This window comes from Myzus persicae, unplaced genomic scaffold, assembly GCF_001856785.1.
Source record: "Myzus persicae strain clone G006 unplaced genomic scaffold, MPER_G0061.0, whole genome shotgun sequence".
NCBI classification, from domain to species: Eukaryota; Metazoa; Arthropoda; class Insecta; order Hemiptera; family Aphididae; genus Myzus; species Myzus persicae.
Window position 1 is genome coordinate 38 of NW_019104455.1, and position 14,954 is coordinate 14,991.

The 14,954-nt window shown below is 26.0% G+C and overlaps 1 long non-coding RNA gene across 2 annotated transcripts in view; it reads right to left on the minus strand.

Moving 5' to 3' along the window:
- Window positions 1-787: 787 nt before the first annotated feature.
- The window catches only part of LOC111042304, a 72,923-nt gene continuing 58,756 nt past the window's right edge, over window positions 788-14,954 (minus strand). The window contains exon 4 of one of the 2 annotated variants that reach the window (XR_002605424.1): window positions 788-1,112. This is a non-coding gene — a long non-coding RNA (uncharacterized LOC111042304). The remainder of the gene's footprint in view (window positions 1,113-14,954) is intronic. The other variant, XR_002605423.1, reaches the window with a different exon arrangement.

The window sequence follows — 14,954 nt, forward strand, 5'->3', positions numbered from 1 at the left end:
ATATTATAATTATAATTATAATAATAATATAATAATATTATTATTATTACTTTTATACAAATAATATATTTGTTAAATAAACTATAATACTAATTTTAATATATTAAGTATAATTATATGAGGATTGGAATATTTTTATTGGAATAGTCTTTTCTTATTAAACCCATCATCAAGATCAAGAATTTTTGGTTTATAAAACATTTTTCTATTCCTTAACCATTTTTCAAGTTTTCCAACTATTGATAATGGAACAACATTGATAATTTTTTTTTTAGTTTATTGTTTTAAGACTTTGCATTGTTATAAACTGGGCGGGATAAACTAATAATAATAATAATAATAATTCTGCAAAGTTTGGGCATATACTACATTGGGCACTTTTATAATCATAACGCAAAGACTATTATATACATAAATAAATAACCAAAAGTGTGCCAGTTTCAAATAATGGACTTGATAAATGTGAAAAACATTTCTCATTTAAATTTTTAACTTTTTCTCATAATATATTTATGGGTACTCTAAGTATATTACTTTATAAAATATGTACGATAAGTATCTAAACAATTGTCTAATCTATTGATAAATATTTTTATTGTAAAAAAATATATTATAATTTATTTATTGATATCAATATTAATAGCTGCATACCTACATTACTATTTAAATTTATTCACAGAAAGTTATTACGTATTCATATTTTTTTTATTTAATCATCTGATGAATACTTACAACGATATTTTATGAATTTTTTATTATTTAAATATAATGGTTATTATTATTTTGGTAGTTAAATATTGAATAAAACGAAATCGAATTCTATACGACAATCTCATTTTAGATAGTTAGAGAAGCCACATGATAATTTAAATTACTACAATGCTGCAAAAAATTTACGACCCAGACTTCTATATACCTATTTAAACTAATTTATGAAACATGAAGTATTTATTGAGTAACCAAACGTGTTAAAAATATGAATTTTCACTTGCCTCCTTTTCCTATTCTTCATCTATATGGACCGTCGTTGAGTGGACACAATTATTGAGTGCGTTTATATTATTGTACTAACCACGCTTTGTGCTTTGGACGTGAACAGCCTAGTTATAACCCTGAAATTCAAATAAAACATTTTTATAAAAAAAAAATCAATACAATGTACCTTAAACATATTTAATTTAAATCAACAAGTTTTCACAAACACAATTCAACACCTTGGGTTATTCTAAAATAATCTATTTCTTTACAATGTATAAGTAAATAATATTCATGTACATTGTATTGACATTGAATTTACAATTTACTTGATTAAAGTTGTGAGTAGTTCTAATGAACTGAAACTAAACTTATTTACCCAAATAATGTACTCTTATTTATTTTAGAATATACTAGTATTTTTTTACAATTATTGTTTATTAGATAAAAACTCAGAGAAATCAAGAAGTTAAAATGTTGTGAATATTAAACGTAAATACAATGAATATAATAAATATATTAATTTTTTAATCGATTTTATATATTAAATTTAATGTTATTCAATGGAAATAATACTTGACTCGAATTCAAAAATCCTTAATATTATAACAAAAAATGCGGTCATGTTTTACAAAACTCAAGTCACCATTTTTCATATAGTTTATTATACACACTTGATATACGATAATATTTTGGTTAATATGGGCTTTGAATACTCAGAAGCGACAAGTTAGTAATTAAATCAGCGGTGTTTTAAGTTTTAACGCTAATATAGAACATAATACTGTTAGTAGGTTTTATTATAAAGTTCTACACATGACTTCCTTGAAAAATATAATATACACGATATTTTGTATATGTTAATTGTAAACTTGTTATGTCTTGTTTTCTGAATATAATTTAAGACATGTATTGTCTTCATTTTAATGAATACATTATTAGATATTATTATTAGTGTAGGTATACAAGTAAATAATAATACCATAATGGAACATATTATGTAAAATATTGGTTTAATCAGATTAAACAATATACATCAGAATTTATTAAGGTATAGATATTATGACTAACTCAACTGATTAATAATATGACTACAATGCAATGCAGTTAAAAATATATAATTTTAATAATAATATCATATATCGAATTAAACTAAGATATATTTTTAGATTGTCACTGAATGAAGAAAAGTAATTGTCAACAGTTTAATGTAAATTGCTAATATTTGACTGGTTATAAGCTTTTTCAGAACTAGGTGTTTAATACATTCATTATATTTTATTAAATTGCGAAGGAGTAGGTTTTTTTGTAAACACTCAATCGTGTAGTTTTAGATTTGGGTGGTTAAGTTTCATATATACTCTGTATTAAATTTAAATATTACAAATTTTCACAATAGTCAAATAAATAATACCATTCCATTTAAATGGTATTATTACCATAAATTAATTTTTTAAATTTTTCTTACAAAATATATTTTTAACAACTTCTTATTGTGGAATATGTTTTAATATTTGAAATTATTTTTATTTATTACTAGGTCATAGTTTATGTTATAAGAAACAACGATTGAAGTTTGTGTAAGGATAATATGGATAAACAGAACAATACATTTAAAAAAAAATTAATTTTAGCAATTTTTCAAGTATCGACAATATTATTATTTATTTATAATTTGCATTCTACTGTAGAAATGTTTTTTGTTTATTAAAGTACTCAAATTCAAAATAAAATACATTCATCGCTTTGCTTAGAATCGCTAAAATGTAGTACAAACATATTTTATTAACATGTACCAAATATATAATAAGACATTTTCTGGGGTTCTTTTACCGTCTATCTATAATTTGTAAGCAATATAATATGGTATAACATAAAAACATTAAATACATTTCTCGTACAAACTATAAAAAAATTAACGATTCATTGATATTATTAAGTGTATTCATTGAATAAAATATATGAAAGTAAAGTAAATTAAAAAGCCATCATTGTCATTTAACGAAAAATGTATAAACACTCGATATATTGGTTATATTTATATAATTTACATTAAGCTTTAAATAAATTATTTATAATTTAATTTGAAATAGTAATAGTGCATGGGCCTTAGCTGTTTTTTGTCAGGGAATGAATGTATTATGGCTTCGTAAATAGCTGTATTGGAATTTATAGTTCTTCGTGTGAGTTTTTTATTCTCTGTTAAAAAGTCTGTTTCTGGATAACAACCCGAATCAATCATCAATATGTCACAGAAAGAGACAGTTTTTGGTATTTGTCTATCATTTTTAAATTTCTGTTTTACGTTATTTATTTTTATCCTCTAAATGCCAATGAAAATCTCGAAATAATATTTTATTCACCATTCTATTTTTTGAACACTATTATATTATAATATATATTGTTATTCAGAAGTAACCTGGTATTATAGACTTGGATCCAAAACAAAAAAAAACAGACTCCGGCTGCCACAGGATGTACTTCTATCAGAGAACTCAGAAAACTCCCATGGCTACAAATAACTAATATAATATTTCTTATTTTTTATATTTATGTATATAAGTTCCGTATCTATTTTCACTACTCATCAAAATCAATACTGTTTACTAACATAATATGTAGAAAATAGTTAAAATACCAGTATAATGTAAACAATGTATCAAACTTGTAATAACACGTTATAGCTTGAAACATTTTAAACATGATAAATGAAATATTAAAAAAAAAATATATTTTTACTGAACTTGTGTTTTGTTTGGTTTCACGTGGCATTAGCTTTTTAGTGTTTATAAAGTAGGTAACTATTCAAATTACCATTAAATATTAATATGTGCACAAATGAAAAATAATGATAAGTTTGTACTTTGTATTATATTATTTAAGATTGTAAATAAAGATGCAGAGAAATTGTGTATAGTTATCAAATAAAAAATTTTCATGGTAACATTTAGTAAATAATGTGGATTTATCATTATTAAATTATACACACTATGTAAAGTATAAGTATTTATTCAAATGTATAAAATATCAAGTTTATACTTTTGTAAGTACCTAGGTATGTTTATTGTTAATGTCTGTGAACTAGGGCGTTATTAATTTTAATTATACGTTTATGTTTATTATAATAATATAATCATATTATAAACTTTGATGATTTTTAAAACTTTTTATAATATTATTTTAGAGGGAGATTAATGTACGCCCCATTATATTTGCCACGGGGTGGAGTAGTCAATTTTGTGACTTACTATAGTTATATTGCTCATTGTAATGTAATTAATAAGATTATACGGACATAATATATATCCTTTAAATTATTAACAAATAAATAATGATAATATTCCTTGCCAATCACACCGTGAACTAGTACATATATAAAAATGTAGTACCGATCTTAATTCTGTTTAGTAATAACACAAAATAAAGTGTTTACTGGATATCTATTTACGAAAAGAAGAGGAAAACTTTTTTTAAAGCAAACCGCCTATGAACCGAGTGAAATTGGATTTAAACCACTCTGCAAAGGAGTCTAGAAGATTACAATAATTATTATTGCGTACATAATTTTACAGGTGTACATGGTGGTGTTCCAAGTGCGTGTTCCGTATTTTGTAAAATAATAATGCCAATGGTAATTTTATGCAGCTCGGAGTGAAATGATGCGAAACGTTTCTCTAATACTCTTGAAGAGTCATAACCGCTATAATAGTGGTTAAAATTTCAACATTTTTTCTCGCATACATAATATGTTGTGCATATGATTGGATCGATATTTTAACGGATTTTTTTTTTAAATCTTTGATATGTTCATTTCTTATTAGAAAATATACTTGAATAATATCAACTGATATCAATATAATACGCATTTAGCTTAAAGAAACAGACTGTTAAGAAATATAATTATAATTTGACACGAACATTAAATACTAGAGCTTATATAAAGTAATTATTTTTGGAAGGGTTACCTTTACAATCAAACAGTAACACATCATATATTTTGCATTTCATACAGCATAATAACAACCACAATAATATACGTAAAGGAAATAAAGTTCAATTTAGTTATGTTATTACATGCAAATGTTCAAAATAATGTTGGTTAATAAGTATTATTTTTTAAATAAAAAAAAAAATCAATAATATTGCATAATTATTTTATGTGATGTACTTAGACATATTAAATCCTGTATGAATAAAATGATAAAAACGACTATGTAATGAAAGAAAATGTGTAAATTAAATTAAATTAATCTTTAAATATTTCATCTTTATAATTACTTATATGCTAGTAATATTATAAATCTCACGCAACAAACATTTTGAATATTATAATAATGATATATATATAATATTACATAGTATAATGCAATAAGTTTTCGTAAGTACCTGAAAGTTTAAGCTTATATATTGTAGAATGTGAGTTCATATTAAGTTACGAAATGAAAAGCAGATTAGTTGATAAGTCCGGTGTGGAGCTCCCGTCTAGCTTCATTGAGATCCAGTTGGGATTTAGTCCTGTAAAAATTGCTTTTTGGTAGATCACTTGGGAAAGTGTGTAGGAAATGGGCTGTCTTCTTAAATTTGAGAACTATTAATCATCGTATTCTAAAAACGATTCTCAGAAAAGCTCAATGCATTACGGAGCTTAGCCGTAAATCAAGAAGTTTTTCATGTTTCGTTTCATTTATTTTTTCATTTACGATTTTCTTGAAATATAATGATAATTCCCTAATTTGGACACATACATCATACAACACACGTCCCATATCTGACAGGTATACATTAAAAATAATATTAAATCTACATTGTATATTTTAGATGCACAGCACAGCATCTTAATTTTTTCAGAACACGTCTGATTGAAACATTATAAGGTATATTATATATATAGGTATATGGTTTACTGCTGTACCATACTTCGACATCATCCGATGTACATAGATACTTTTTTTTTATTACTAAAAAAATGCAAGGGTTCGGGGTATTATTTCCTGATTATTATATCTTCATTTTTCGTTACAGATCATTTTTTAAACCTCGAACAAAATCATGTTAATATTATATCGGTTGATCAGCTAACCAAAGTATAATGTTAGACTAAACGACCGACTTGTTGAATAAAAATCGTGGTTAACCATCAACCAATCAGGAATCAGCATGTTTAAAATATTGTATTTATCTCAAAAATGGAAATCTAAAATAGAAATTGCAGTCACTGCAAGTTGTTTCATTGCATTCACGCTGTACAGGCGGTGGTTGTTCGATATCAATTATGTCAAGATAACAAATTTAATAATATTAATGTGAATACATATAACTGAAAATTACGTTTGGAATACAACTTTGGAATCGTTCCTCTTCTACGCCACGGAATTCCAATGACAAATCTTCGAGATGCCTGTCGGAGCCACCACGCACAGTTTGAATAAATCTAGTGGTCTATAACGACATTCATAACACTATCCTTAACACTGATTTGTGCTCCATATTATTATATTTGATAGTCCTGGGGCCCAATCACGTCAACCGACCATCGATGTAACGATTCCTTAAATATAATTTAGAACAAATTATTGTAATCCAAATATCGATTGAATTAGAATAGGTGGCGAAATGGCGTTTCACCGTGACTTATTACCTACGCCACTGTGTAATAAATTTCGACCACATCCGTAAACCATCGCCATCGTTGTCGTCGTCGTGTTAACTGACGTGCACCGTATAAAAGACGTACTTGTCTGTCGCATTGCCGCATTAACACGTTGGTGGTATATACACCCGCAGTATCGATGCGTGAGTACAATTATTATTCACCACTATACGTAGTTATGTACGTAATGTCCTATATGCGACATGTGTTACATCTATGTGAATCGAGTATAATATCACAGAAAATTGCAGCAGAGGACAGCGAAGTACGTAACTCCAAAATTATAAAATTCCGCCGACACATCTTAGAAAATACTCATCGGCTGATGTCGTTGTTAATTTATATCTATGATTATTCTTGTATGAAATGCATTCGATACACACAGATTTCTACTTCTTGAGAATTTGTGGCCACACAGTAGGTATGAAATAATCATAACTCAGAAAAATAATATTGATAAAATGGTCATGCCTCTTATTTTTTAACTGGCTAAATGGCGTATCTTCTTGGAATTTATTCTACAAGATAATTTTGTAAATTACAGTATTACAGTATTACAGTTTACATAAAATAGGTTTTAATGACATATTTTCCGTGATACTTGATTGTTCATCAATTAGGTTAAGTAATTAAATTTACTATTTAAACTAGTTATGGTAATTTATATAAGACAGGTATTACAGAGGTAGTAAACGATGACTTTCAGATCATATCACTAATATTTTTGAAAACTTAAATGGTGTTACATTTAGTACAGGTATCTCAGATTAAAAAGTAATATTTAAATGAATATTTAATTAAGTATAGGTGCCTAAAATTGTTGAGTTATATTTCTATTTGACTGATACGGATGATAGTATTATCGAAACATTAAATTCTAATGAGATAATTCATTAAATTGAATATTATGATTTACGCACAAAAACAGTATTTTTGTAAATACAATTTTTATTACTTATAGTAATTTATATTTATATTTTACCATACAACTAGTAATAATGACAGTAATGACAGTATTATTAAAAACTTCACAGCTCGTTACTTGGTTGGATAGTTCAAATTAATATTTTAATGTCATCGATTCTGCCAACTTTCATGTAGTTAGAAAAAAAACACTTATTGAGAAAATCAAAACAGTTCTATTGCAAAGGCATAAACCTCAGGTTTGGACCACATTAATTACTAATTTAATTGCAATTTATTATGTATATTTTACTCATTTAGGAATTACTTAAAAATCAATAATTAATTTAGTGCCAGAAAATGTATATGAGTTTAGAAGAACTTATCATTATAGAAGTGAGTACAAGAATTCAAATATTTAACAAAGACAATTAGAATTATAACTTTAAAAAAAAATGAATTTTATATTAAAGAATATTAGAAAAAAAACACGATTGGTCCTATAATATATTTAAGCTGGCTAAAGTATTGAAACCGGTATGCAACTGAAAAAAAAATACTTTTCAAACTTAAATACCGTAAAGTTATGTAATAGTGAAGAACGGTTAAAAATGAACTGATACATGTTAGACCTACTTAGTGGTTCTACGATAATATGTAAACATGTTATACGTGCTCCCGGAGATAAGAGTGTTGTAGTTGTGCTTTGTTACAATATGGTATTTTAAATAACATGTTTAGATAAATGATCGAAGTTCCACCGAAGGGAATTCTTCACTCCGTGATCCATGAACTATTTTTTTCTTTTTACTTGTTGTCCTTTACGTGAACAGATAGCATAATAAAAAATAAAAAAAAGATAAATGTAATAACGATAAATATAGCTTTTTCAATTTCAAAAATTATTTTTTTATAGATGGATACCCTATGTGTGATTTTAAGTTTTAATCGTCAATAATATTATTAAAACACGAACGAAAAATAAGTTAACGAGATATCGTAGAATTTCGTATTCCAAACAGTTTATTGTTCTGTATATGAAAGTTGTTTGACTAAAGTAAACGAACGGTCAATGATACCATTTGTTTTATTTTTAGTACAACCTATAAGATAAAAGAAACAAGAATAAATAAAGAATGGTCGGCAAAACAAAAAAGAAGTCGTTGTCCAAAGATAAGGACATTTATAAACCAATAAATACGCTAAGGATAAAATATATTTTTTTAAATACATTATTCTAATCTTGAATGTTTCTGAGCTCAATAAAAATCACTCTTACTTGTATTCCAACAAAATGTTCGATGTCAGTATTTTTTCTTTACACTAGGGTAAACTATTAAAAATTGGAAAATAAGTTTTTCTTACTATCCGGTCTTTAAGGTATTATGCTATACTTTCTAGAGTACTTCTTATAACAGCAAAATGCTTAAAATCCATATTATTTTCGTCGTTACGTTCAGATATCGGTGTTTTTAAATAAAAAACTTAAATAGTGAAACAATGTTCGATTTCCATAAGAATTAGAAAAAAAAATCGGTAGGTAGTTTAAATATTACCATCTTTGTTAAATTGACAATCGATAGAATCGCTATCACAACTTTTGGAACACTACTTTTATCCTTAAAACTGTGATCACGTACTAAAAATAAAAACATACTTCATACGTCACCGTAAAATCAATAAGTATTCTGTACGCATCTAAATTGGTACTTCGTATTTAAAACACGAACATGATCATTTATGTAAATTTAATTATGGTTAGAATAAGAAATCAAAAATATTGAAATTATGTGGAAAAATCAAACAGCATACCTACCTAATATAAAATGCAGCGTAAGCAGTTTCTTGATTTTACAATTTAACACCTAAAATAAGATTTAGTTTTGTATGATCAAACAAATGTTTATGTTGGTGTTGGTTTTACAATTTAGCACCTAAACCTATAACAATTTAGATCTATATAATCTAAATCGCGTTTATGTTAGTTTTGGTCGTACATTACACTTATACATATACACATTTAAAAGTTTTAGGTACAGGGATATTAACCTACCCAGGTAATTCTGTGATTTGATAAAAACTTTTGTTGTGATTGCCTGATAGGTGCTGCTTAATCTGAAAACAATGGCCATGTTTGCTTGTGTACTTTATTACGGTTAGGTTCTTTATTATAGTTTGCTTGTATAATTTAATTTTGTTGAATTTAATCAATTTTTCATAAATAATGTACTTATATTTGTTGATATTTTTATTTTAAAAATATGTTTGAGTTATATTATCCTGTGATGTTTTGGATAGCAACTAGTCAAATCAGTGTTTTGTATATTATTATGGTTAACCAATGTTTGAAGTTTATAAGGAATCTCTGATTAAAATGAATGGATTTCATTAAAATATTTATCTACGGTAGTAAAACAAAAGAATCTTAACAAAATTAATAATAGCTATCTAGGCTAATATGTTAGGTTAATTAGGCATATTCGCATATTATTAAGTTTTCATTACGTATGATGGATACTTTTGAGTAATATAGTTTTTCTGAGTATTTATTTTATGGCAAAACTACATATTATTATATTATTCTCTTTCACCAGCCCCTTTTCAATACTGTAAAACTTAAATAACTATTTGAATACTTAATAGAAATTAGTAATTCATCTTTTTTAATATTTACATAAATTACTTCTATAAATTAAGGATCTCAGATTTATATGAAATACGAAACATTAAAACCGAATATATTTTTTTACAAACAAATAGGTAGGTAATACAAACTATACTGAATCATTTATTGTTGTTACCTAATATGGTAAGTTTTTTTTTTAATCATATTGATTCTTTTTCAGTTATAAAAAGTAATATTATTATAACGTAGTATTATTATAAACTCTCAAGTATCTTAAAAATAATTAATGCTTTTAAAATCAGTTTTATTTATATAGTATGACAAATAAACCCCGCAACAGCTTGTAACTAGAAAGTAGAAGACGAATTCTATTTACATGTATTGATATATCAAAAATATAAAGATCCAAGCCAAATTAAAGTTGTGTACATTTATTGTTTTTAACTTACAACAATTAAAACTACACAAATATATTAGGTGACAAACAAATGTACCCGCTAAGAGTATTATTATTAATGATTGTAAAAAATAAAAATGCAGTTTTATTATTATTGTCCGTATAAATATTTATAATAGTTTTATAACGGTGACTCTCTTTGTGTTTTATCTTTTTACTTTACTACAATCTTACCATAAACAATTATATTATTTTAAAACTAATGTAGATTGCAAACCATTGATAGAACTGTGAACCATTCAACCATCTAAGTTATAAATGTTTTAATCATGTATTCGACGATATGAAAACTATCAATTTTATTTCACGCCGACGTTTGTTAAGAAAACTATTATATTATTTACTCATACTTTAGTATTTTATTTACAAGCGTACCTTCATCATTCTTCAAGTTGGTACTTTTGTGATTACTTTGTTCGCCATTACAGAATCCGTCTGTACTTCACTGCAGCAGGTAGAACCGTTGTTCATTCTAAACCTTTTGAACAGATGGAGAATCTGTTTTCAACATTATCCATATTCATAATTTAACAAGTCAACCGAATTTCATAGTAAATCCATCATTGGTTACTTAGTCGACTTTCTAAACTTGCAAACGAATCATACTTGAATTAAATAAAAATAATTAACAGTAAAAGTTAAAAACTTTGATGTTGTTTTCGTTATCACGCATTTCACGTTGTATGTCAGGCAAATTCTAACATCAAAAATAATTGATAACTACGTTGTGTATTATTTTATAGCAAAAGTTAATTAATTACATAGGTATCGCAAAATACTTATTATTTAATCATGGATCACAATTTATTAATTTAGACAAAGTGTTATTGTAAGGCTTTCTTCCGAGTGAGTGAATTTAGCATATGAGGGATATTATCTTTTTTCTTTTTTTTCCCCTTGTTATCAAGAACCGGGGGAGGGGACTGGTGTTGACATTGAATCTCCTCCGGTCTCCATTATTTCTTGTGCAAAAAAACAATAGTAGTGTCACAGCAATAGTCGTCCTGAGATGCGCTCTTCCCCGCTACCAAGTGGACTTTCCCCTATACTTTATCTATCGCTAGGTATGTGTCCACCAGGGAGCGAATGAGAGATACTATCTATGTAATTTTATGTATGATCGAAACGGTTTATAACAAAATATAGTTTTACGAACATAGTTTATAGATTGCCATTAAGAAAACTATTAAAGAACGAATTCGAAATGAGTACTTATGTGCATAGTAATGATTACAATCCAAAAACTATAATTTTTTAAGTAAATATTATTAGTTAGTACTTTTACTCTAAACACTACCCTAATAATTAATACACGTAAAAAGGTAAGTATATTGTTATAAAATGTTCGTTTATTTTTGCCATTAAAAACAAAATGCTGGGGAATCCTTCAAAGAATTTGGGATTTTAATAATTGGCATCAAATCGTGAACACCAATCGTTGTTATAACTGAACACTGGCTAGTCTGTTATTTTTTTTTTTTAATTCCTCGTAACATAACGAACTACCTATAGTTACCTCGGTAAGATAACAAAAGCATATTTTTTCAACTTTTTTGCTCCCCTCTATTATACGTATCGGATTACATTCTTGTTGGCACGTACCGAGTGGCATTCGCGATTCGGGAGGTTTTTATTTTTACTTCTTTGAATTATTCCCCACTCTGCCTACGACTACGAAACGAAAAAATGGTTCATGCTCTTTAAACCTAACCCTTTAAGGATCCTTAATTCCTAGCTGGTTTTACATACCAATTATAAATTTAATGAACTCCTTCATACTCTGTTTCATTTGTGTTTTCAACGCTCTGTGAATATTTGTTGGTACCATACATCACTAAATATACATTTTGATAAACACCAACGTTAATCATAATACTTTTTTTTAAATACATTTCAACTTTTCAACTGGACACTAATGGAACAAAAGTATGAATAAAAAACTATACATTGCATATAAGTAGGTATTGAATTTGTTTCACACAAACAATGCACAAATTATACCTTCTAAATTGAACAGACTGTTTTTGAATATATTTTGTACTACATTTTGAAATTTCTTTTTTTTTTATTCAGTTGCTGGACGTAATATTAATTTAATAAGCCACCACGCCATAATCGGAGTTTTTTAGACTAGTCACGTTGGAAATGCTTTTATAAAAACGTGTATCATTCCATTCTATACGTCATATTATACGTTCGATTTCAAATTAAAATCTTTTTTTTTGGAACGTGGCAGATATAATATAGCTCGCATCCCGTTTTTTTTTTATTGAATATAAATAAGGTAGGTATTAAAATACAATTGTTTACACAATTTTGCAAATGTTAATAATAAAAACAATATATTTTATCCCTTGTATATTATTTATTTTATTTGTTTCAAGAATTTTAATATAAATAGTCAAAAGTCAAATGATAAAGAGATAAACAGTCAAGTTGAGTTGAACTAACTAAGATTTTTTTATCAGTAGGATTATGTTTATTGAAATCGTCTTGTTTTATAATTACTACATACTTACTAGCAAAATAATTTAGATTTTATTCTCTATTTACTCGTTAAATATTATCATTGGTATTATACATATATACTTGTGTTTAAAGCTCGAACTAACATTATTATAACCAATTTAAACAATAATTTTTAATTATATATAATCATTGGGTGATATAATTTTATTCAAATTAAACAGCAAAATGCTTACCTTCTACAATTATTTTATTGTAATCAGAAACAAATGTCAGTGTGAATTATGATAAACAGTTACAATATAATGGTAATGAAGATACGAAATATTTTTAAATCGTTCTACTAATGAGATATTTTACAGAATTAAAATATATCATGTAAATCTTACTCATTAGGTATTAATAATTAATACTAGATTGTATGTAAGAATCAGACAACTGCAAGTATAAAAACTCATAGTTACATTATTTCATTTTAGATTCTGAGCGGAACGGTGATAGTATTGATTTTACAATAATGTGTGTTTTTTGTGTGTCCGTGTACACGGTAAGTACCTACCTAGTCGAAAAAACGCTTAGATTCAAACTTCAATATCGTTTCTAGCAGAGAATTAAATCTGGTCGGTGGTTTTAAGTGGTAAAATTAAAATTGAAAATTCCCAGTAGTTTTGAAAATCTAAAGGGAAAAAAATTATGGCCATTTTTACCCAAAATCAAAATTCGATAGAATCTATTGTTTTTTTTTAAATTTTGGTATGACTCAAAAACAAAGAACTATAAATACTTAACATTTTCACCAAATGTTTATATGATCATTTTTAAAATCGATTGATTCTTTTTGAGTTATAATAGACATAAGCAATTTTCGATTTGAATTAGTTTTTTAAAAATTTTTATCGATAAGATTGAAAATTTAATACAAGTTAGAATTTTGATAAAATTAGACATAATCATGAAATTACAAATAATTTTAGCTTGAAATTCATAAAAATGTTTCTTTTTATATCTAAGATTTGAAAATTTAATAAAATATTACTCATAGATTATTAAAATAGCTACTTAAAAATAATAAAGATAAATCGGCATGGATTTTTTTATAAGCATTTAAAGTTCGAATTTTGACAATAACATGGAAATTCGCAAATTATTTTGTAGTTAAAAATATACAAAATGTTCAATTTTTATAGCTTAGAATTTAACTTTTCAAACAAGGTTTCTCATAAGTATTTCATACCGTAATCAAAAAATCTATTAATTATATAAGCACTTTTTTAATAAATATTAAATTTAGTTTGAATTTGGACGAAATCAGATATCTAAAAAAAAAAATAATAAATTAAGTTATTTTTTCTAGTTTAAACATTTTATTCGTGGGCCTTGAAACTTTTAAAATGTATCAAATGTTTTAGCAAAAATGTATTCAATATACTATTTTACTAATAGTAAAATAAATTACTTAATAGTTTGAATATTATAAAACATAGGTACTCATAGTAAGATAGACAAGCATCTTCGCTAAGAATCGTTTTTCAAGCAGTGGTTTTCAATGGTTTGAACTTATTGGGTTACATTTCTCAGCACTTCTGCTATGCTAACAAATGTTTACCAACGGAATGAATAAGAAAAACATGTTAATACTGTAAAAAATATGTATTACTTATTTATGGGTGTTTTATACATACTCAATATTTTTAAGTTAGATCACAATCTTTTTAGAGAAATAGAAAAAACCAGCAGTTAACCCATTCATATTAATGTTACAACAGTCACAATATATAGAAAAAAATGCTTTGATGACCCACAAGTCAATGCTCCCTAAATATGATATAGTAGACATATGGTTTAGTATTGAAGGTAGTATACAGTTTTATTATACA